This window comes from Heloderma suspectum, chromosome 10 (assembly GCF_057233095.1).
Source record: "Heloderma suspectum isolate Gila_16-S chromosome 10, 16-S_ref, whole genome shotgun sequence".
In the NCBI taxonomy this organism is placed as follows: domain Eukaryota; kingdom Metazoa; phylum Chordata; class Lepidosauria; order Squamata; family Helodermatidae; genus Heloderma; species Heloderma suspectum.
In genome coordinates this window covers 16,281,356-16,291,946 of record NC_139467.1, presented here as the reverse complement: position 1 = coordinate 16,291,946, position 10,591 = coordinate 16,281,356, and the positions used below count along the sequence as shown (strand labels likewise).

The 10,591-nt window shown below is 47.4% G+C and overlaps 1 pseudogene; it reads left to right on the top strand.

The window, feature by feature from the left end:
* The first annotated feature begins 723 nt into the window (after positions 1-723).
* Positions 724-9,419, top strand: LOC146337811 (uncharacterized; annotated as a pseudogene).
* Positions 9,420-10,591: the final 1,172 nt, after the last annotated feature.

Sequence of the window (10,591 nt, the reverse complement as noted above, 5' to 3'; positions counted from 1 at the left end):
CAGAGCAGCAAGATTACTATTGAAAAGACTGTGAATTACTCCTCAAAGAGCCTCTCCTAAATGCCTTTTAGGCTACAGTCCTATACCCATTTACCCAGGAGTAACCCCATTGAAGTCAATGGGCTTACTTGTGAGTAGACAGGAATAGGATTGCACTATGAATGTGAATTTCTGATTGTGCATAGCTTATAACAGAGTTGCAGAAGGAGCTACTGATCAAATTGCAGCACTGTTCTCTTTACACCAGCCTTGTATTGAAGCACTGCCTTTGCTGGCTGCCATAGGCGACCGGCAAGTGAGCAGACTGGCAGAAGAGGGATGGAGAGCTCCATCCATCCTCTGCACTCAGCATAGAAACCAAGCTTGCAGCAGGAGGACGGAAACCCCTTCCTCTGCACTCAACATAGAAAATGGCAGGTCCATAGCTCAGTGGTAGAGCCCTTGCTTTGCATGCAAAAGGTCCCAGGTTCAACCCCTGACATCCTCAGGTAGGGATAGGAGGGAATCCTGCCAGAAATCCTGGAGAGCCATTGCTGCCAGTCAGTGTTGACAATACTGGGCTAGATGGACCAATGGACTGACTCAGTATAAGGCAGCTACTTATATTCCTATATGTCACAGCTTGAGGAAGAAAGGATGAGTTCTCCATCTCCTCCTCTGCCAGCCCTTGGCAGCCTAGTAAAATAACAAGAATAATTCCAGGCTAGTAATGTTTGTGGGCTTATGTACGAGGCTGCTTCATATGGAAAGTGGAAGAGATAACCAGGAATCCACAGAGGTTCCAGAATGCTGGTGTTACTATGGGAGCAGCAGTCCTCCATCAATAGAACCTTAAAGTTGGGGGGGGGGGGATGGAACCATCCAATCCAGTTCTCCCCAAAGGAAGCGGGTCTCAATGCTCAAAGAAGAGGGCTGGATGCTGCAGGTGCCTTAAGACACCCCCTGCTGTGGGCCGCTGCCTTTCTGCCATCTCCAGATGGGGCCCCATTGTGTGGTTCAAGGAGCTGAGGAGCGTTGGGCAGCTCCGCCTGTGTGGCATCGTCCTCTCTTGCATCGCTACCTGCCTGGTGGTAGTAGCGATCTCGACGGAATTCTGGGTCAAGCGATTTGTCCGGGGTATCTTTATGTTCCGGGGGCTGTGGAAGGATTGCCGGCTGGGGAAATGCACCCGTCCGGAACAAATGCCATGTAAGGGCCATGGAATCCTCAGACCTTTGAACGAGAGGCCACTGTAAAGGTCCAGATGTCATGCTTGTAACAATGGGTCCCTGGAGTTACTCTCCCAGCGACAGCGAGGGTGTAATATGTAAAGAGTAGGAAGGGCGATTTGATAGTGCCTCTGCTTCTCTTTCAACAAAATATTTTCTCTTTCTTCTTCCTCTCTTTTCTGGGGTGAGCTCGGGGGTGGGAGGAAGCTGGTCCTTCAGGTTTTCCAAGTAAACTTGAATGGAGTGGGGGGAAACTGTGGAAGGCACTGACTGGTTAGCGGCCGTGATGATACCTACACACCTCCCCCTACAGATCTCTGGACCAGTTTTGCAGTTGTTTCAAAGGGTACACACACTCACACACACACACACACACACACACCAGGCCATTATTCTGATATACAAAAAGAGGGCCATGAGGGAGGGCTCAGACAGCACTCAGCTTTCTGACAATATGTATGTGATTCAAGTGAAAAGAGGGCTCATGTCATGGACAGGAAACTGGCTAGGGAAATTTAAACTCTAGCTCTGCCTTTATCCTAAGTTTCCAAGCATTGGGCCTTGGACATGTTGTTTTCGGATATTCTGGCATGAACCTTTTGCTCCATCTGCTGGCTAATTCCTAACATTTCAGGAAAGAGACTGGATGATCAAAGACACCCTCTGACTTTTGTTAGAAGCTCCATCTTATAGGTTAGCGTTGTTTAAAACTTTCCATCATTAAGGAATCCCTTCCATATGGACCTTTCTTCTGAGGAATCCCCAAGCATCAGTCAGAACATCTGTCTTTTGCAGAGAATTCTGGGTTATGATCTACAGATCACTAGCAAAGGAGTGATCTTCTCGGTGCTCCAGTGCTGTCATTGGGTGTACCCTACCCCAAAGGCAGTGTCTCCAGAGAGCTGCACCAGCTACTCTTCTGCTATGGCCATAGAGTGAGACATGGAGTGAGGGCAGTGGGGCATCTGGCCCTCTGGGTGGTGGGTGGGGGTGTGCAATTCACCACCCTTCTGGATCTGCCACCTGAAGTGAGGGATTCACCCTGTTTCATGGGAAAGCTGGACCTGGGGCAATGAGGGCAGGGAACCTTTTTTCTGTCAAGGACTGCATTCCCTCCAAAGTAATTTCTTTGAAAGAAATTACCAGCAATGAGTGGGTACCAAAGGTATTGGTGTGCAGGGATGGAGCCAAAGTGGGTGGGGACACCCCTCCTCTCTCTCTCTCTCTCTCTCTCTCTCTCTTTCTCTCTCTCTCTCTCTTTCAACTGCCCCCATCTCTGTGTTTCTGCCATTCCTTTTCTCTCCCTCTCTCTTTCTGACACCTCTCTCTCTCTCTTTCTGCCACTTCCTTTTCTCTCCCTCTCTCACTTTCTGACTCTCTCTCTCTCTCTCTCTCCCTGCCCAGTAGGCTGCTAAGGGAGGGACAGATCTGTCTTGACAGACTATCTGAACTAATCACTTGCAAAAAAGCATTTGAAATTAGCCCAAGGACCACATGAAATTAAGCTAAGGACCACACGCAGCCCTTGGGATCGTAGGTTGCTCACCTCTGGAATAGAGGGATGCTGGGATGAAGTATCACAGGACACTTCCTTTTTTTCCTCCTAGCCTATATTGCCGTCTCTATATTTTTCATGATGGTCTCTCTTGCGACTTGCTATGGCTCTGTGATCTTTGGAACACTTTCCCTCACAGCCTTCCCACCACCAAGGAAGATAACGTGGCCCACCCTAACCATCGGCCTGTGTTTCGTCTCTGGTAAGAGGAATTGTCTTCTGACCCCCCCCCACCCCCTTTTGTTCCCAACACTTCCTTGAAGCAATACTACTTGACTGGCTTTAGACCAGCCCAAAAGAAAGGGGTGTTTAAATGAAAGTAAATTAGTGAAATGGCTTTGCAGAAAATCCACATCTGAGGATTTCACTGCTATCCTTTCAGATCAATCTTAGTAGGTTGTTGAATAGAGCCTCATACCCTGCAACTATCCTGTTTCAACTGGGAGAGTCCTGTTCTTTTTCAGAGCCCCATCCTGGGGAAATCCTCACTCTTCTTTATTTATCAGAAGTATTTTTATGCCTCTTCTCAGTCAAAAGGGCTCCAAGAGCAGCTTACAGATAATCAATTCAACAAGACACTCCCTGCCTTCAGGCTTACAATCTCAAAGGACATTACAGACAAGAGAAAGGAATGGGGAAGGAAGAGGGGGAAATTCTTTCATTTATCGTGCACTCGTGATTGGCCACTCACAGAAGGTTGTGGGTCCTTTACGTGATGTTGTAAACCTCCAGGATGTCTCCCGAGGTTTTTCCTGCTTATCCTGCCTTTAAAAAGACTTAAAATAAGCTGGAATATTTTTTTTAAAAACCCACAATTTCACAATGTGTAGCGCCAACAGATGGTGCTGTTCCACCGAAAGCCCCAGCAAGGCTGCTGAGAAAGGCCGTTTTCAATTCCACATCACGTTCATCATCTAAAGGAACCAATCTTAATCGTGCCACAGGAATGGAAGCAAAATGCTCTTGTAGGGCTGTGGGATTTTCCCTTAATGTAGAGACACCCTTAGTAGGGCTGGTGGAATGGTCCTGCTGGCCCTCCTCCTTTCCTCAGCATATCCTGCTGGAATCACTGGTGGGGACAACTGAGGGAGGAGGAGCCTTCATGACAGAGATCTCCAGTACAGCTGGTGGAATGGCCCCACTCTCCCTCTCTCCAAATTTCAGCATGGAGCTACATTAGCCCTGAGGCTGTTACCACCAGTATGTAGTATCCTTCCTCAGGCAGGGCCCATCACTGTGCTGAAGGTCTGTCCCATAGAAGAGGGCAAAGACTTGTTCTCTGCTGACCTAGAGGGCAGGACTAGGTCTAAGGGACTTGAGTTACAAGAGGGTAGATTTCGGTTAAACGTAAGGAGGACCACTTTGATGGCAAAAGCAGCTCAACAATGGAACCAATTACCTAGATGGGCACTGGGAACTCCTGCACTGGAGGTGTTCATGCAGAGGCTGGACGATTATTTGTTGGGGATGCCCTAGCTATGAATTTCTTGCATTGAGATCAGGAATGGGCAGAAGGTAGAAGGCTACAACTCCCAGAAGCCCCTGCCAGCATGGCCAATGATCAGGAATACTGGGAGTTGAAGTCACAGTTCTGCCTTCTGCCCACAAAGAAGGCCCCCTCTGACTCTCCTGCACTGGGCTGCTAAAGTCTGGTCACCATTTTGATTTCCCACAATTCCTCTAATGTAGAGTCACTTGAGGGGGGTTGTGGGAAATGAAAATGGCAGCTCCAGTCTGCTGCCGCCTCCATCCCTACTTGCCTCAAGTAAGCTTGGGGCCTGCCAATGTAAGAGGGGCTCATTTTGCCAAGGACCTCCCTCAAAATTGAAGCTGGTCCTGCTTAACCCCTTCCAGTAGTGCACAGAAGTTGGGGGGGGGGCATTACCTTCATGTTGAGAGGTGTCATAAACCTTGGTCCTGACCCACCCTGAACAGATTCAAAGGTACCAATATGACTCGTCGACTTATGTGAATGAATGGCCTGTAAGGAAAGCTTACAGACGCCCTCAACTCAAAGTTGTAGCTGCTGCAGTCCCCTTGAAGCAGCAGGTGTTGCCCCAGGGGCGGTTGTTCTAAGCAGGTGGTGCAGCCCCTGGGACAATGCCTGACCGCTTCAAGGGGACTGGGGCAGCTCTAACTTCAAGCTGATGGGCGTGTGTAAGGTTTTCTTTGCTTTTAGTATCTGCATCCACTTTCCAGCAATAAACTGCATATCCTTCTTCCATGGACTTGAGTCATATTGATCCCTTCAAATCTGTTTTGTGTGGGCCCTGGCTAGATCAGGCCCCAGGTTTAAGACACGAGCACTGGATGCTAGGGGCAAACATGTCCTCCCAGCTGTGCACTTCCTCCAAAACATTTGGGCTAGTCAGCCTTGGAAAGGGCAGACTGAAAAAAGCAAGCCTTTGGCCTGATGCAAGCAGGTCTGGCATCCTGTTATTATGGACTTAAATGGTTGCAGGCACCAGGGTGCAAGCAAAAATGAGTTTTCAAAATTTCAGTTCCACCTCCATGGTAATGCAGCCACAGTTCTCCAGACTTGGGGGGGGGGGGGGTGTGACATATTGCTTAGGAACCACAGGAAGCGAACAGCTCCTCCCAGCAGTTCAACAAGACACAAACTAACCAACCAACTCCAATTCAGATTATGAAGTCTCAGTTTCAAAAACACTGAGTAAGAGTAGAGGAGGGAAGACTTTGAGTTTCCAGGATCTACTTGGCCCTTTCTTTCTTTTTTTTACTAGAACCCCAAAGTTCCCCAATTAGACCCTGCCGATACTGATGTAGGGTCACAGACATGCATTTAGAATTAAGGAACGGTGTGCTTCTGAGTACATCCCTAGTGCAAGAATAGTCTTCAGTAGTGAGAATGGGTGGGTAGGGGGCAATCCTACAGTTCAGTGGGAACACTCTGAGGTCAGAGTACTCCAACATTTCCAAAGCCTTGTCAGATTCTTGTCAGCAGAGCAGAAGGGAGGCACAATCCTATAACAATCCTATCTTCTTCCAAGTGCCATCTCCAACAGAGGCTCGGAAGGTGGCAACAAGGGACAGAGCCTTTTCAGTGTCATCCCCCCCTCCCAATTATGGAATGATCTCCCCACTGAGGCCCACCTGGCGCCAATAATGTCATCTTTTTGGCACCAGGTTAAGACTGTCCTCTATTCCCACAGGCAATTAACAGCATATGATGGGGCATTTATGCCAGCTGTCTCAACAGGTCTAGTATTTTATTGAAATTGTATTTAGCCATTTAAATTCTTTTGCCTTCTTTTAAACCCAGGGACTATAGGATTGTGCCTTAACAGTTCTTTTGCACAAAAGTCCACTCCTGGTTTTCTCCACCCCACTCCCACCTCCCAGCTTTCTTAATTAGGAAGGACAGCCTGATTTAGAAAGCCAGCCAGCCAGCCCTTTAGGGTGCAATCCTAGGCATATTTAGACAGAAAAAAACCTACAACTGGCTGGGGAATGCTGGGAGTTGTAGGGTTTTTTCTGTCTAAATATGCCTAGGATTGCACCCTTACTTTGTTGCTGCTGTTAAACAATTAGGAGTCAAATGCCCTTGCAGATCTACTACAGATTACCTAGATATTCATAAGTACATCCCAGTTTACCTTCTTTCCATCCTGGGCATGAAGGGAACCATGATTAGTTTTGTCTGTAATTTTGCAAATTTCACAAAATAGCACTTTGGAATCGCAAACTTGAAATCTGCTTTTATGGATTCATTTCCATTATCTTTTCTGCAATCTCTATATACTTCTATTGTTGTTGTTGTTGTTAGGCTATAACTTGGTTAAAGACATTTCAGTTGGTTAATTATATGTGTCAATTAATCAATTAATTAGTTGACTGAATCTTCATAAATTTGTATGTGTATGAGAAAAAGCCAATATTTCTAAAGGGAAAAAAGCATATTTCTTGTTTTTAGATAATGCACAGATGTGTCCCCTCAAATGTGTCCCTAATTCATCATCTCAGAAGAGATGTGTGCCATTCTCTCCCACTCAGTAGGCAATGCCTCTTTTTAAACTTGCTCTCTGCAATAATCCAGGCCAGTGATGACTGAGCATGATCAGCAGGTATGGAATGCTGACTCATCATTGCTGTTGATGAGTCATCATTGTTGATGACTCAACAAGAAGTCATCATAACTCATCGAGTCAATGAGTCATCATCGTTGGGGCTGGGGTGGAATGGAAAGCCAGGCAGTGTGGGTGGAATGGAGTATGGTGGCAGAACATGTGGCTGGCAGGCAATGTATACAGGAGCACTCTGCATGGCAGTGTTTTGTTGCAAGGCCCACTTGTATAACCATAATAATCAGGACAGGCCCAAATAACATAAGAGCCGTGCTCGAACAGACCAAGGGTCCCTCTAGTCCAGCATTCTGTTTACACAGAGGCCAACAAGATGCCCATGCGGAAACCCACAAGCAGGACATGAGTGCAACAGCACCCTCCTGCCCATGTTCCCCAGCAACTGCTGTACATAGGCATACTGCATCCAATACTGGAGGTGTCAAAACAGCTTGCATCAAAACATTTTGATGTCAGAGGCAAAGGCAAGATGGTGCCCCTTCCCATTCCTTAAATAAAAGCTGACCAGTTTGAGAGCTGAATCTGACTTCAACATTGGACATGGGCCAGCGTCTTCCATTGCGCCTGGAGGCAGACAGCAGGCTGGCTTAGAAACATAGGAAGCTGCCTTATACTGGCTCAGACCCTTGGTCCATCTAGCCCAGTATTGTTGACATGGACTGATAGCAATGGCTCTCCAGGGTTTCAGCCAGGATCCTTTCCTAGTCCTATCTGGAGAAGCCGGGGATTGAAGGTACCACTGACCTGTGGTTCTTCCCCTAGGTGGTGCAGGGCAAGCCACATGGCACACGTGGCAGTGACCTCTGACACCTTACTGCCACTCTCCACCCAGTATCTGGCAGCTAAGTCACTCTGCCTAACGGCAGGGCTGCCCCTGATCATAACAGCACTTAGGTCTGTGCCCTTCCATGCCCACCTCTCTGAGTCTTTTGCTTTGGCACCCTTTTGCCCTGTCGTTACACTTCAGGCATGGCTGACTGTTTGACCAAGTCCAGGGGAAGATGGGTAAAAGAAGGAGGCTACAGTGGCCTAGCAATAAAGGGGCAATTTCCCAGACCTCCTCAGGCACCAATGGCAATGAACCTAATCCCTTGACCTTCCCACTCTTGCTCTCTCATTGGCTCTTGTCCTTCAGGCTTCACAGGAGGGATGGGCCTGTTCAATTTCATGAGGTCAGCAACCCTGCAGCCCAACACCTTCCTCTCATGGTCCCTGGCACCAGGATGGTTCTCTGTCATTGTGGTTTCCATGGCAGGTATGAGATGCAACATTCAAAGCACTGAAAACTGTGGAAAGATGATGGAGCTTAGGATGGAGTTTAAGATTAAGGCCTCCCTCAATCCAAGCAGAGAAGAGCTCAGGGCAGGGCTCAGGGTACACAAAGCCAGCGTGAAATCTGGTAACCCCCCGCTACACTGAACCCGACATCCTGAGGAAAAGGCGAGACAGCAATCCTTGAAGTGCAGCCAGGGCCAGGTCTAGGGTAGGCATGGTCAAGCACCTGCCCAGGGCCCCCAAACCAGCAGGGGCCCACTGACAAGAGCCTTCTGGAGTTGCACTTCCTGTCAAGCAAGCATGCAAGCGGTAGCAATGGTGAGAAAGAGGCTAAGGAGCAATAGCAGCTAGTGACTATGGTGGTATGAAGGTAGACACACCAAGTGAAGAGGCCCATTAAAGGTGTCTTGCTCAAGGGCCCTCCAAAACCTGGAGCCAGGACTGAGTGCAGCGATAGTGCAACTTACCATCATACGTATTTGTGCGGGTGTTCACAAGAGCTCACTCATGTGTTCCACAAACTCATTGTTAGTGTGATTGGCTAGTGATGTCATCCCCCAGCAACCTTTGCAGGGTGTCTCCAAGTCACATGTGAGTGGGAAACAATGCTTCTCGATCACATGTAGGCAAATGCATACATAGGAACACCAAAGCATTGTGCAGCCTACTGTTTCACACACACAGCCAGCTGCTGAAGTATATTTCAACTGCAGGGCAATTGTGCTTTTCAATTATATTTTTAATCAGAAGAGCCATCACTCACTCATCTTTAAATCCACTGGAAGACAGGGCTGTTGCCAAATATACACCAAAAAGAGCCAGCATGGCTCTTATGTTCTTAACTCCCATCAGCTCTGGCCAGCATAGCCAATGGTGAGGGATTACTAGAGGTGCAATCCAACAACATCTGGAGGACATATTGCTCATCCCCGATGTACTGGCAAGTTGACAGAAATCAGATAGATAGATATAGATAGATGGTAGACGATAGATAGATAGATAGATAGATAGATAGATAGATAGATAGCTCACAGCTGGCAACTAAAATGAACCCTCTCTTTTTTTAATTTGCCTTATAGGAGTTTGCCATTTTGTGGCAAAGAGATGGGAGGAGGATGAAGTAGCCGACAAGCTTTGGGCAAGTAGAACTATATTTACATTACAAGAGGATTGGGCAGTGCAGACCGCTTCTGAAAATGCCCTAAGCAAGAAGACTTGATGCAGCATTACCCCTTGACTGGAGATACGCTTACATCTCCGTGCTCAGTGACACGATCAGCTTCCCACAGGCTAAACGTGATGGATGATGACATCGGGATACAGTGATGTCATCCTGGCAAGGAAAGCAAAAAAGCTGCCCCGCAGAGTAATGCAGCACACTGTTCCACTGAACTTCCCCTAGGTTTTGTGTGCGCATGTGTTTTTACACTGGGAGTGGGAATTAATAAATGCCTTTAACAGGCTCATCTTATGCTCCTCTCTTCTTCTGGACTCACTTGCAGCTGTCTCTGACAAGGGCTATAGATAGGCCTTCCCAACCTGGTGCCCTCCAGATGTTTTGAACTACAGCGCCCAGCATTCCTGACCATTGGCCATGCTGGCTAAGGCTGATGGAAGCTGAAGTCCAAAACATCTGAAGAGCACTTGGTTGGGGAAGGCTGCTATAGACCAGGAGTGGGCAGAAAGTAGATCTCCACATTTTTGGACTTCAACTCCCAGCATAGCTGACCCCTTGGCTATGCTGGCACGTTCAAAACATCTGGAGATCTATTTTCTCCCCACCCATACTATAGACTAATACTGTGGTCAATCAAGCCTAGGTGTTTTCTCAAGATATCATCTGTGATGCCCCTGTTTCCTTACTGTGGTGTCTTACCATTTGGACATGGGTTTCCGATTCTGGTTTGGAAGGCAAGCGCTAATCATAGTTTGCTAATTTGGACATCACCGCAAACTATAGTTATAACTGTACACTGAAAGTTAAGGCCATGAGCAAAAGGGCATGAATTAAGCCAGGGGTTCCCAACTTTTTAGGGTTGATGGGCACATTTGGAATTTTGAGAGTGTTGTGGGCACTCTCACAAAATGGCTCCCATGGGGGAGCTTGCCCATTCATCAAACGAATGACTGCCATGGCATGGCTGGTCACAAAACACATTTCCCAGAAGGCACACTGGAAGACTAAAAGAAAAGTAACCTGCTCATGAATCTTAAGTACAAGGCAGGAGTGGTGTCTGAGCTCCAAAACACAAAAACACTCTTTTGAACCCAATAAAGATGGCGCTGGAGACAACAGTTCGCTTTGAAGCATCCCAGTGTCCCAGTTAAATTTGTTTTTTTAAAAAAATAAAGAAATAAAATAAAAATCAGGAAGGGCAGGAAGCCTGGCAGGCACCACATTGGAAACCCTGGAATTAAAGCACTGTCATTAGGGATTTAAAAAAAAAGAA